This window comes from Scylla paramamosain, chromosome 1, assembly GCF_035594125.1.
Source record: "Scylla paramamosain isolate STU-SP2022 chromosome 1, ASM3559412v1, whole genome shotgun sequence".
Classification (NCBI taxonomy): domain Eukaryota; kingdom Metazoa; phylum Arthropoda; class Malacostraca; order Decapoda; family Portunidae; genus Scylla; species Scylla paramamosain.
This window is the reverse complement of record NC_087151.1, coordinates 33303384-33317765: the sequence shown is the minus strand read 5'-3', so window position 1 is coordinate 33317765 and position 14382 is coordinate 33303384. Positions and strand designations below refer to the sequence as shown.

The 14382-nt window shown below is 41.6% G+C and overlaps 1 long non-coding RNA gene across 2 annotated transcripts in view; it reads left to right on the top strand.

Moving 5' to 3' along the window:
• LOC135101442 (uncharacterized) overlaps nt 1-13859 on the top strand; it is a 29237-nt gene extending 15378 nt beyond the window's left edge. The window contains exons 2-3 of one of the 2 annotated variants that reach the window (XR_010269284.1): nt 1510-1688; nt 13367-13859. This is a non-coding gene — a long non-coding RNA (uncharacterized LOC135101442). Of the gene's footprint in view, nt 1-1509; nt 1689-7271; nt 7433-13366 lie in introns of those variants that run through there. The other variant, XR_010269281.1, reaches the window with a different exon arrangement.
• The last annotated feature ends 523 nt before the right edge of the window (nt 13860-14382 follow it).

Sequence of the window (14382 nt, the reverse complement as noted above, 5' to 3'; positions counted from 1 at the left end):
CAAGGATATAAACGTCTCCACACACACGCCTCAATTGTAATGCTATTTTGGTCATCCGTGCGGGCGGTAGACGAAAAACTGAGGGTGGGTAGAATTTTTCAGTGTGATTCCTTGCTTGTTAACCCTAGCCGCTCGCCACCTCTCCCCACGCACGTGTTGCTATTTGTATGTATATTACTACTAGCGGTGGCTCCAGTGTTTATTAAAGGGTTCTGAGTCTTGTGTTGCGACGCACATTGACCTTATCAGCTTCCTCACCCTCCGCCCGCTCTCTCTCTCTCTCTCTCTCTCTCTCTCTCTCTCTCTCTCTCTCTCTCTCTCTCTCTCTCTCTCATGCAAGACAAAGGTCTCCTACAGCTTCACACGCTCGCCTCAGTCCATCTGGTTCGACTTGGGCTGCTGTCCGTAATGATATAGTCTGTAGGTCAGAAGTCATTCAAGACATCAGTTTGGTATCTTGAGGCGAAAATAGGGAGAAAGGCTTGAATAATTCTTGTGTCATTGCGGGGGACATGATCCGTACCTGTGTGTATTTGTATAATAACCATGGATACTTTTCGGGGAGAAGTCAGAAGCGATATAACTTTCATCCACTTAGAATGTTGGCTATGTGGTTCAGGATTCTACCCTTTGCTCTGTATCACACGGTTCGAGCCTCAGTCAGACGCAGTAAGGACTTAGGTGTGCGATATATTTGTCTGATAACCATGGATATATTTTTCCTTCAAAGTCGAGAGGAATTTAAATGATAATCTTGGCAATGAGGTTGAAGTGAAGACGCTGCTCTGGGTCACTGGGTTGGAGCCTCACTCATACAATATAATCATGTAGCGGGGAGGCGGCGCTTTCCTTTAACTCAGTAGGGTTTTATGGCCTTAGGGGTTTGGATCTGTGGGAAGGTAGCTCTTTATTATTCCGCTGAGTTATATAAAGCATAGTAGGGTGATGGTCGGTGTTGGCGGGAGCGACGAGGAGTGTGTCAGGTGTCTGGTATGCGCGAGAGAGAGAGAGAGAGAGAGAGAGAGAGAGAGAGAGAGAGAGAGAGAGAGAGAGAGAGAGAGAGAGAGAGAGAGAGAGAGAGAGAGAACGTTAAGGTAAAACACACACACACACACACACACACACACACACACACACACACACACACACACACACACACACACACACACACACACACACACACACACACACACACACACACACACACACACACACACACACACACACACACACACACACACACACACTTACTGTTCCTTGATATTTTTTATGTAAGCTATGTAGACTCCTTATTTGGTTAGAATTATTCATGTATTTACAATTTATTTATTTGTTTATTTATTTATTTTATTTTATTTTTTGGCTGTGAAACTCATCGGGGGGCAAAGGTATAATTTTGTTTTTTAAAATCTCGGACAAGAAAAGGGAAAATGTGCCTGCGTATTAATGGTTCGCTTCGCAGGGGATGACGGACACATATTTTTCAGCAAAGTTCCGCATTTTTTCCAGGATTAAATATTAAGGGATGGACGCGTATGATGCTGTCCACTCTCCTGGCCACGCTGGTGATGGATTCATCCCTCTCACCCGACCCAGGACTCCACACAACCCAACACCACTCACCAGCTACCACCCACTACCCCACACAATCTAATACCATCCATCAACACCACCTACTACCACCCACCGTAAGTCCATTTCTGCCTAGCCCATTACTAAGCACTCCCTCACCCTTTGTTTTATTAGCGTGGCGGTGACAGGGAGGAAGAAAATTCGTAAATACTACAATCAGCGTTCGGTCAATGGTTCCTCTTGTCACGTCAGACGAGTCAAGAGTGAGGTTGGCAGCAAAACCTGTGAGACCTGACAGGGCAGTGCAGTCAGGCAGGGATGTGGATGGAATTATGGTACATAACGATTTTTCCGGATTCGCTCTCCTTTTCACGCCGTCTTGTCTGCTCTAGTCTAGTTAAAAACATAAGAAAATAGGGAAGTGTAAGGAAAGCTGCAAGATTCCGTCAGGCATACAAGTGGCTGATCGTATTCATATATACATTTTTCATCTACTTCAGGACAGTGTTAAGAATTCATTTCATTGTTTAACTAATCATCCACATTTTCTTACTTTTGGTTTCTGCCGGTGTTGTTTTCTCCTCTGCAACCACTACTGTTCTTCACCACGGTTTATCGATCGTCTTGGTTAAATAGATTGTTTTATCACCAAAGTTCTCGTCGCGTATGTGAAAAAGCGTGCTAGACGGACAAACAAATATATATAAATATATATATATATATATATATATATATATATATATATATATATATATATATATATATATATATATATATATATATATATATATATATATATATATATATATATATATATATATATATATATATATATATATATATATATATATATATATATATATATATATATATATATATATATATACATACAGACAGACACACCAACAGACAAGGAGACAAAGAAATATACATTTACAAAGACGGATGGACAGACAAACAAACGCTCTTACTAATATAGATATTTGGATTGTTCGTGAGAACGGAAGCGTAATGAGGTTCTGAATGATGTGTGAGACTATAAAGTGATTTTCTCTCTCTCTCTCTCTCTCTCTCTCTCTCTCTCTCTCTCTCTCTCTCTCTCTCTCTCTCTCTCTCTCTCTCTCTCTCTCTCTCTCTCTCTCTCATGGTGGGATATGAGCGTAAGAAAATACGCCACGCAGCAAGAGATCAAGATATACATAGGTAGTAAGGTAATACAGACGCAGTTGGTTTACAAACAGAATTTGATACGATAGTTTAGAGTAAAGGTGCCGTTTGTATTGTTCCTTAATACTCTTCCATTATATGCTAGCTTTCAAAACTCCACCCCATCACTCTATTCAGCCTTTGTGTTCCCCATTAGAAGGAAAGAAAGGAAGAAATGCAGATAAAGTATAGGTTCAAAAAGTGAATGTAGGAAGTTCAGAGCCGTTGGTTCATCAGCGAGAGAGGAGGAGGTATACATGTGGGCAGGAGGTTTTAGCAACTTCATGAAAACAGTCGACCATTTTAATAGGTAAGGAAAGAGAGCAGCAACTTTGTGTGAGTAGGAAGTTGGGCAGGGTTTGGAAATAAAGAATGTGAGCTCTGACGAATACCTGCAGGCTTTACTCTATTTACCGGAGCTGAATGCGTCGTGGTTCTTAGGGGCTGAGCGAGAAGAATCCGCCGCCACTCATAGATTCTTGGCTTAGGACTCCTTCCTCAGTACTTGGAGGCTGAGTGGATGATGCGATGAGGTCTGGGTTTGTGTGAAGGCGGGCAATATTTGGGTTTATCATTGTTTTACATAATGTGACGTATAAAGAGCAGTGTGTGATCTGTGTTTGTTTTGTTTACTTCTTGTGGTGTATAAGAAGATGTTTCTTGCCTGTGTTTGTATGATAGTGCGTAGTATTGGGGCTTAAGTTTGTTTTACTCATTGTAGTGAATAAGAAGTCAGTGGTTTGTGGGGGGGGTGAGTGTAGTGACGTAATCTGGCGACGTCCCCTCCTCCCTCTGCCTCATTATTGATAAGCGCGGCGTGCTATTTCAGGACGATTACAAAGACAGTCTAGAAAAAAAAAAGTGTGATGAATATCAACTGTTGTTCAGAATTCCTGGCTTTGGAGAGAGAGAGAGAGAGAGAGAGAGAGAGAGAGAGAGAGAGAGAGAGAGAGAGAGAGAGAGAGAGAGAGAGAGAGAGAGAGAACATATGTTTATCCTTCCCGATACGTTAGAAGAGAGAGAAAAAAAAACTGAAGGATCCAAATGAGAATCACCAAAATATACATGTACGTAAATTAATGATATCATCGTATTTGTGAAGGTCCATGTGCTGAGAAGCGTGAAGAAACTGACACAGCACAAGCAAAGAGAGAAATGAAAATCGCAGTTTCATTAATTAATACGACAGTCAGCGAAGAACCAAAAACTAAGTAACTGATAATAATGTATGAGTGTGTGGCAGGCACTAACATTGCTCCTGTGTTGGGTGAGTCAAAAAGGAATGGAAAGATGAGGTGGTACAGTCATGGTCTAAATTCGAGTAACCTTCGGCACTTACTTTTCCATTGGGTTTAGTCTTTTCCTTCACTCCAAAGTCCTCTGACGTATTAAGAATCTATCAGTAGTCAGGATATTCAGGAGACTGTCAGTTGATGAAGGGATTTAGGATTGATGAAGAAAGGTAAACATAATGGGAGTTAGTGTTCTATATTGGCTAAATCTCTTGTAGGGAACTCTGTAACTCAGGCAGTAGCGCGTCTGACTGCAATGGAAGAAGTCCCTGGTTTGAATCCTGGTCACTGCCAGAATTTTTGTTCCCACTGAGGTGCAGTCAGCCTTATTATGAGTAAAGGCGGCGGAGATAGGAACTGCCTATCCTACTCCACATACTGAGGGTCTGGAAGTGTGGTGCCATCATCCCTATGCGTCAACACTCACGGTTCAATACAACACACCTTTACTTTTATACAACACGTGAGACGGATCAGGCAAGAGTAACTGATAAATATACGCAAAGACCGAAGGAAAATGTATCCATTGCCATTGTACAAACGATACTGTGTGAAGCGATTCCGTGACCTGCGATGGAGAGGTTTTAAGATGAAAGTCGAGGGAAAGAAGCGTAACAATGCAGCCTCCAGATATTCTAGGAGAACTGTTTACTGGCGAAAGGCAATCATCTTTTGATTTACGTAGGAAGGAATGATTAATGTGAATGCTTCGTGTCGTGTTTTTTAAGTATGGTATTGTGAGTAAAACCTGTGACGTGTCATTCTGCAGTGTTCAGAGCTCGGGTTGTGGTGAGAGAGAGAGAGAGAGAGAGAGAGAGAGAGAGAGAGAGAGAGAGAGAGAGAGAGAGAGAGAGAGAGAGAGAGAGATTTTATATTAATTAATGATAATGTCAGAAACAACAGACTCCATTGGGTTAAAGAAGAGCACACTAATATAATTCAATGAAGGTAAGGTCAGGTAAAAAGCATGAATGAGTCCATGAATCCCTGCCCATTATAAAGTTGCGTCAGAGAGCTGTGACCTTAGCGTGTAATTGAGGTTTAGATAATTAATACGTAACTTACTTGTAGATGGAGATTACTAAGGCGTTCTTCCTGCCAGCCAATAAAAGTTTGCGTTCACGGTAAAAGAAAAAAAGAAAATAATAATGGTCTGATGTCCCCAGCTAAATACTGGATAGCATTTGGAACACACATGATTGCACATGTAGAGCTTTCTTGAGAAGAGAAGACATATTGCTTTTAAGATAAATAAAAGAAAGGAAGAGCTAAAGAAATATTAAATTTATCTTGAGTTGCATCTACGTCACAAGGTGTCTCACTAACCATATGAAACTCGGAAGAAAATGAAAATTATAAAGATAACATGAGAACATAAGGAAATAAAAACAAGCTATGAATCCTAGAACATAAGGAAATAAGCTGCGACAAGCCATGAGTCCTACACGTAGCAGTCCCTGCACGAAACATATCTATTTCCATCTATCGTCTCATCTATGAATTTATCTAATCTTCTTTTGTAGCTCCGTAATGACTCGGCACTAAGAACTTGATTACCGACTCTGTTCCATTCATCTACCATTCTATTTGAGAACCAATTCCTATCTCTTTTTAAATCCAATTTTATCATGCTTTGAGGAGATAGTTCACCAGGCTATTTCCAGACTGTGATGTCGCCTGATTGTCTGTAATATCTCTTGTAACGAAGACAATTCTTCACACATCTTAGGATCTACGTAAGGACTTTTACAAAAAAAAAAAAAGTGACTGCATGCTTTTCAATGTAAGTGAGTAACTTAATGAGGAAGAAAGTCAGTGAGTGGACGAAAAAAGTGTCTATGAGGAAGAAAGTCAGTAAGTGGACGAAAAAAGTGTCTATCTTTCATTTTACGTACAGCAGAACGCAGATTGTGAAACCTATCAGAAACTAGTTAGTCATATCTTGAAACATAGGTAAGGCAGTCAGGAAATCAGTCAGTCAACTGGTCATTCTATCAGTTTACGAGTACACACCAGCACATGATAAGATAATGAATAATAAGCTACAGAAAGGTATCACTTAATCAGACATGAAAACGTGAGTCAGTCAGGAAATCAGTGTCAGTCAGTCAGTCACTCACTTTATCAAAATAACTAGATAATAATAATATATATATATATATATATATATATATATATATATATATATATATATATATATATATATATATATATATATATATATATATATATATATACATATACATACATACATACATAAAGGAAAATGAAACCTATAACCGCAATTTCAGTCAGTGCTCGGCCTTATAACCCTGAACGCTGCAAAACCTGAATACTATAATATATACTTAGCCAGGCGAGCCCCCATTATAACAGCCACTTCAGTAAGTCTTCGGTCTTAGCCTAAACTTTGGGATCCCTTGCTCACAGCGCCTGATACGGATTAAAGCTATTAAACGGATACCTTATGGGGCCTGTGTAACTTGCGGAATTTAGAGGCCAGGCTTGAAGGGGGATGCTGAAATACCTTCCCTTTCCTTTTGTCATTACGGGTCGGTCGATAATGAATAAATATCTAGGGTAAGGTATAGGGAAGGTAGGCTGTAATAACCTGCGTGCCTGCGTGCCCCGACCTCCTGCCCTGTGTCCTGCTGTGGGGAGGTTAATGGGTGTTTTTTGTTCCACTGATTCTAAAGATGTGTAGGTTGAGATTAAAGGTTTGCCAGGCGGGATATGTGTGGGATGAAGGTGTGTGTGTGTGTGTGTGTGTGTGTGTGTGTGTGTGTGTGTGTGTGTGTGTGTGTGTGTGTGTGTGTGTGTGTGTGCTCTGCGTATCAATTCCCTGTTCCCATTTTATTTATGCATCACTTTATGTTATTTATAATTATTTTATTATTTATGTGTTCCGATTTTGTTATCTAGGTATCTTTTCTGTCCTGGTTTTATTATTTTTGAAGTGTAACACTTTTATTGTTTATTGTTCATGTATTTTCTTTTTATGATTGTGGCCCCGTTTTATTATTTATACGTGTGTGTGTGTGTGTGTGTGTGTGTGTGTGTGTGTGTGTGTGTGTGTGTGTGTGTGTGTGTGTGTGTGTGTGTTCCTTTTTTGTGTGTTCTGTGCGTTCAGTCCTGTTTCTGTTTTATTATTATTATTATTTGTGTTTGTTGCATTAAGTCCAGTGATCTCTTTTTTTGCAGGTACGCGCGGATAAGTGCGAAAGTAGTTTACAGTACTTAGGCGCAGTCTCCTCTTTGTGTTGTGATCACAGCGCGGCATTGAATCTTTGAGTAACAAGTGTAAATACGATCGACGTCTTACTTGCATGCCAACTTTAAGAAATAATAATTATAATGACGATGATAAGAATAGTAGTAGTTATAATAGTAGTAGTAGTAGTAGTAGTAGTAGTAGTAGTAGTAGTAGTAGTAGTAGTAGTAGTAATAGTAGTAGTAGTAATAATATAATAATAATAGTTATTATTATTATTATTATTATTATTATTATTATTATTATTATTATTATTATTATTATTATTATTATTATTATCAACAAGACGATAGGGAAAAAAAGAAAAGAAGAAGAAAGAAGAAGAAAAAGAAGAAGAAAGATAGAACTAAAGAAGATCATGAAAAGATAAAAAGATGAAGAAAAATAAGAAAAAAAAAAAACGTTATGCATTCATCCCGTGCCTCGTCACATTTTCTTGTCAGTTCATATTTGCCTTTCATAATGAACACACACCTCGCATTTATCTGACTATTCTCTCAACAGCTTAAGCCACAGTGGTACCGTGAGTCCCAGTAATCCCACTTGAATCAAAGCTCGCATCATGAAGCGCAGAGCCACGCGTCCCACAAGTCTTGACAACGCTACTCACTCTGTCAGGCAAAATAAGAACCGAATAGAGTTAGTGAAGCGTACTCGTGGATTGACCAAAAGCTGCCGGCACAAGTCCTACGCAGTTCTCTCTCCCATGCTCGTCACTCTGAATTCAATATCCTCTCACCCCTCTCCCTTCACCCACCGCTTCACTAGGACAGTTCGCCATGTTTGGAATCTGATGTTCAGTGTTATTCGTATATCTCGACATCGACTCCGGTCAGCTACCCACCATCCCTTCCTTTCTCCCTTCCTCCCTCCCCTCTCTCTCTCTCTCTCTCTCTCTCTCTCTCTCTCTCTCTCTCTCTCTCTCTCTCTCTCTCTCTCTCTCTCTCTCTCTCTCTCTCTCTCTCTCTCTCTCTCTCTCTCTCTCTCTCTCTCTCTCTTCCCCCCTTCTCCCCCTTGTTCGATCCCTCCCAGTCTCCCCTCACGTACCGGAACCTGTCGTTTGAGTTCCGCTGGTATGGAGTTTTTTTTTTTTTTATTTACTGAACTTTGTAGTTTATTTAGTTGACGGGTTTCTGATATATATATTTTTTTATTTGATTTGTTGTTCACTTTCGTTTCTAAATGGACGCTTATATATTTTTGATTAGGTTTTTAGTTCATTTCGCGGACTTGATTCCATGCATTTTTTTTTTTTTTAGGTAGATTTGTTGGTGTATCCTTGACTCTCTTCCTTATAGTTATGGAAAAATTAGACAAGTTAATCCTTTCTTAACATACATGACTTAACAACTTTCTTAACATACATCCTTTCTTAACAACATGACTGTGACTCATGGGTATGGTGTGGAGTGTCCGCCTCACCCAGTCGTTCCCTTCCTCAAGGCTGCACTGCCACATTCACCTTCCCTTCTGGATCGCTTATAATCGGATACACCGCGGCAGCCTCCCTTCACTGAACGCCGATAGAAAAATATAGGAAAACCGTCAAGCAAAAAGCATGGCAGTGTTTGGCAGCACCCTCAGGTTTTATTCTGAAAGGGAATACACTGACGAGTTTATTAAGCTTCCCAGTTTAAATGCTTCGTGTGTAAAATATTGGGGTTGTATAAAATGGTGACACGAAGATTGTCTTTACCTTTGTGGCTTTATTTTCCTCTTCTTCGATCACTTAATAAACTACGGCCGTATTCTGATTTTTTTTTCTCTCCTTTTGCCAAGCGCGTTCCCAACATGAATATGAGTACCCTTGCCTCCTGAAACCTTTGATGGAGGGATTTTGTTTTTTTTCTTTCGTGAGAGGCGTTGCGTTTGTAGGGGATATGACTGTCTGGTTTGGGCTCGTCACAGCTATATGGATGTTTCGTGTTTACCTTTCACTGGTATTTGTTACATCTTTCCTTAATTATTAATCACTCTGATGCATCGTTACTTGTTCTGCAGCCATCTCCAATATTTAAACTGGATAAAAGTTGGAAAATCTATTCCTTTTTAATCTCCTTTCATGTATATACTTATAAAAAAAATCATGCATCGTTTCTGGTGCTGTTAATTGTTTCGTATCGCAGTTAAAGGGTTAAGAGATTTCAACATGAATGTGAATGCATATCTTTTGTGTGAGCACGGTCTTGAGTAAATACTGGTGAACCAAGTTACAGGAAAACCAACACCACACAAACACCCACACACAACATAACACACACACACACACACACACACACACACACACACACACACACACACACACACACACACACACACACACACACACACACACACACACACACACACACACACACGGCAGCAATATTTTTCCAAACTTAGGTGTACATTGACGCTTGAGGCAAATTTTCCATTGGAGGAGCCGCGTGATAAATATCTCCTGACGCAGATGAGGCGAGAGATGAGTCGGGAGCTCGGGAAGAGGAGGAGGAGGAGGAGGAGGCCAGGTCAGCGTGGGCGATGAATAACAGCCGTGGCGCACTCCACCTAAGGTCACCCTCGAGGCAAGGGCTCTCACAAGCACTCTTCTGGGAAATGGCGTTATCAAAGCGTGTGGCGGCGGCGGTGTTGGGAGGGTAAAATGAAGATTATGTTGACGGTGGAAGAAGGGAGAAACCTAAGGGTCTTTGCATTAGCGGCTCGAGTATTCTTTGTGTTGCGGGTGGCCGGCGTGCAGGGCGGGGCTACGAGTGTATATTTTCCAGACAACATAACGAGGGTGTCTGGCATATATCTGGGAGATGCTTATGTTTGTAAAGCCTTGACTGTGTAAGTGTGTAATATTGTAAAATGGCAAAACACAGGCGTGGATTGAATAAACGTCCATGCTAGTGAGACTGATCCCTTTTGTCACTGTAAAACATAACGCCTTGTTTATATACGAGTAAGCTTGAGGGCTGCGTGGGGAGAATGACAGTACAGGAATAGACTCGCAGGAAAGCCACCCGTGCCACCGTGCTTCACTAGCTTTTGTTTACCATGAGGGTGACGTTTTTTTGTGGAAGTATTACTGAGAGGACATCGCCAGTGATTACAATACTGATATTGGCACAGAATAATAATGATACGTGCGGTCATCCCGTTATAGACAGAAAACGCAGATTCCTCGTTATGCCAGAAGGGAGAACAGGATGCGTCACAAGGCAGCACAAGTGACAGCACAGCGTCCTTCATAGCACTCCATTTAAGTGTGAAGGAGAGTTGTGAAATCATTATTATAGGTCATGGATGGAGTAAGTTCACGGCAAGTAAAAGGAGGCGTGTAAATTATCTGCGAGCTGTGGAACACGACGACCTGTGGCGAAAAATCATGAAAGAATGAAAAGTATAAAGCGCTAAATGTGAAATATGAAAGGATACACTAAACCAAGCCAGTAAGTTAGAGTAGCATAAGAAGTGAAATAGCAGCCAAACGTCCTGTGTCTTATTAACAGCTAAGGCATGGTTTAGTAGGCGAGTGCAGTATCCTTTAAATCGTCTAGAGTTCAGTTTTGACGGAATTGTTTATCACCTAACTCAGTATTGGTAAAAGAAAGATTGGAATATTTGACGTGGATTTTTTTATGAACGACAGTTGCAGGAGAAGTTTCCTTTGAGTCCTCTTCTTTAAGTAAAGCAATCACCAGTCATATCTGGACACAAGTACGTTCTTAGGTTACCAGGTACTGGCGGCATGTAATAAGACAATGACGAGAGTGAGGCACTTTTTGTTAACGTCTGCCAGCCTGTCCGTTTAAAGTGAGAGGGCTCTGGGATCAAAGTACGGGCAGAACCTCTACTTCACGTTTAACCAACTATGAAACCGTAGTGAAGGTGGGGTACTTACCCTTAAGGGTGCCAATCTGTTATTCTGACCTGTTTGATGTGACTTGAATCTGCTTGTGATCGAAATATGGATAAAACCAGTACCTGAAGTTTATCCAACAATAAGACCACACTTCGGGTGAAAGAGCTCCCGTTAAGGCTGCCAACCTGTCATTCTGATCTGACATGGGTCTGCCTGAAATCGAAGCATAGATAGAGCGAGTATCTTGCACTAGAGTAACGTGGCTGTCCAGATCTCTTATCATTTTCCGAAGAGCATCTGCAGGAGAGTATGGTAACGTAATACTCCAGTTAACGCATGAGGGACGCCTCCTGAATATTACCTTGTACTGTGAGAATAAAGCAAATGTAAAAGGGAAACCAAAACTGGCACACGTTTCAAGGGCGAGGAGAGAACAAGGGACCGACTACCTCCCTGCAACAAATTTAAGTTCCAAGAATAACATCGTCACACTTAGGCCGAGAATCATTTAATGCATTAACTCTGAGGGGGCGGGAGAGCAAGACCTCTCTAGTGGAGCATTGTGCCGGTGGGAGGAAGTGAGGCGCGGCGGGCCAGATGGGGAGGGAAGGAGTGTGGGGGTGGAGGGGATGGACTTCATTGTTGAAGCCACTAGTCTCTCTCTCTCTCTCTCTCTCTCTCTCTCTCTCTCTCTCTCTCTCTCTCTCTCTCTCTCTCTCTCTCTCTCTCTCTCTCTCTCTCTCTCTCTCTCAATAGGTATATAAATTAAATAATATTAAAAGAATATGTAATAATGTTTATGCACAATTCACTTCTCAAAAGGAAAGGCAGGGAGTATACAAATATTTCTTCGTCCCCTCTTACCCTTATGACACACACACACACACACACACACACACACACACACACACACACACACACACACACACACACACACACACACACACACACACACACACACACACACACACACACACACACACACACACACACACACACACACACACACACACACACACAGCACCGTGTTCTAGGGGCGGGGGAGGCTGTAATGCTATCAAGTAAGCAGCATTTTCAAGAGCAAACACCGTGTGGGCGAAGGGAACGAACCGCGTAATGTGATCGTGGCTCAGGCTTACCTTTCCTCAGCGTCTTTTTCCAGTGGGGCTCCCTTGTTTGCCCAGCACCCATCACAAACAGTGGCTGCAGGGCCTAGGTTACGTAACGCCCTCTCACCGTCTTCCCAGCGTCTTAAATCGACAAGGCTCCTGCTCCGGGCTCTTTTAAAATGATACCTAGCAGGAGTCTCCCACGCCCCGCCTCGTATATTCCAAGCAGTACAGGTGTAAGCTTTCCTTCCCCTGTCAGACGTATCACTAATTAGTCTGGCTATGTACGTCTCCAGCAGCAGCCACGCTATATCCCTGCAGCAACCCAGCCCTGCACTAACCGGCGTTCTCTCAATTCTCAGTAGTCAACTTAACTGTATATCCTTCAGTTACTCGATACTCATCTTGTAGCTAACTTGTACCTACGTGTCTCTTCTTTGGCAGTGGAATCTTCCTATAAAGAGTAATGCCTCCCCTCGCTTCTCTCTGCCATCTCGCTAACTCACAAATCACTCTGCTTGGTCGGATTATTGCTGTGTTTTCCCTCAATGTGAAAGAGAGAGAGAGAGAGAGAGAGAGAGAGAGAGAGAGAGAGAGAGAGAGAGAGAGAGAGAGAGAGAGAGAGAGAGAGAGAGAGAGAGAGAGAGAGAGAGAGAGAGAGAGAGATAAGTAGTTTCTTCTGTCCAGTGAGTTTGTATTATTTTTTTGTTTTATTATTATTTTATCTTAGTTACTAGACTGGTTGATTGAGATGCTTGTCAGGCTGGTACTCGTACATGAGCTTTTATTTTTCTTTGTTCGCTTTTTTTATTGTTCTTGTTTTCTTTATTTTTCTTTATTTTTTTATCTCTTGTCATTCTTTCTTTGTATCTTTTTGTTTTTGTTCTCGTCATCGTTGTCGTCTTCCTCCCCCTCCTCCTCCTCCTCCTCCTCCTCCTCCTCCTCCTCCTCCTCCTCCTCCTCCTCTTGCTCCATTTTTCCTTCCTTTCGTGAGTCTTCAGCATGCACAGTGTTCGGCGAAGAAAAGTCGTCTGGATCATTGTGTTGTGTTTATGTACCTCATTTCTAGTCTCCGGGAGCTGCTGGTGAAATGGACTAGCAAGAGGCTTCCAGGAAGTTCATCTTCGATTCTCCGTCTTCTCCCGCGCGTCCGTGTGCCGGAGTATCGGGATGGAGCGGCGGTAGACAGAGTGCAGAGTGCAGGCCAGCGTGAGAGGCGACCTTGGAATGAAGTGCTGCCTCTCCGTGTTTTGTGGTCTGTATTCTTAAACGCTTTGGATCTTCATCAGGAGTGTTTTCTCTGGCCAAAGAGATGGTTAGTCAGGTTCTCCAGCGTGATTTATTTATTTTTTCTATTATTGATGTAGATTCTTTGTTGAATTGACTAGAGGTATGAAAATGCCCTTGAAAGCACCAATAGCTTTCACACAAGCATATCAAAATGCTCATGGACTCTCATCAGGACTGTCTTCAAAAGCCACGAGATGATTAGTCAGGTTCTCATGACTGTTATTTTCCATTGCTGATTTAGTGTCTGTTACAATTTGACTAGAATCATGAAAACACCCCTGAATACATCAGTATTTTTTATTAAAACCTACTAAAAGAAGTCGAGATAAGACACTGTGATGTTTGAGAGTGCGAGCCTTTCACCCGGGCTGCGTGGGCCGAGCAGGGACCCCTGCGTCCCGTGGAACAAGAAAAAAACTCCAGGATAAATGGGAAAAAGAGAAAAACTGAAGGCTTCGAACGCAAATACTAGAAATGTCATCTTTATTATGCATGAAGATGAAATGCGATATTAATGAAAATAAAAATTGCCGGTGCTAGAAGCCTCCCTTTGAATATGCTTTTATGCATGAAGCTTATTTAAATTTGGTGGAGTTTCCCTTGCAAATACCATTGTAATGTTGCTGCTGTGAGAAAACATGCGACTTACTGCTTTATGTTATGGAAAAGTGTTCACTTTACAGCATTCCACCCACGGGACGCTGCAGCCAGATGCCTTCCATTATGTATTACGATCGGAAAGTTTAAATCCGGTGATTTTAGTTATTCTGTCCAGCTTATGAATTCTGTGTGCTG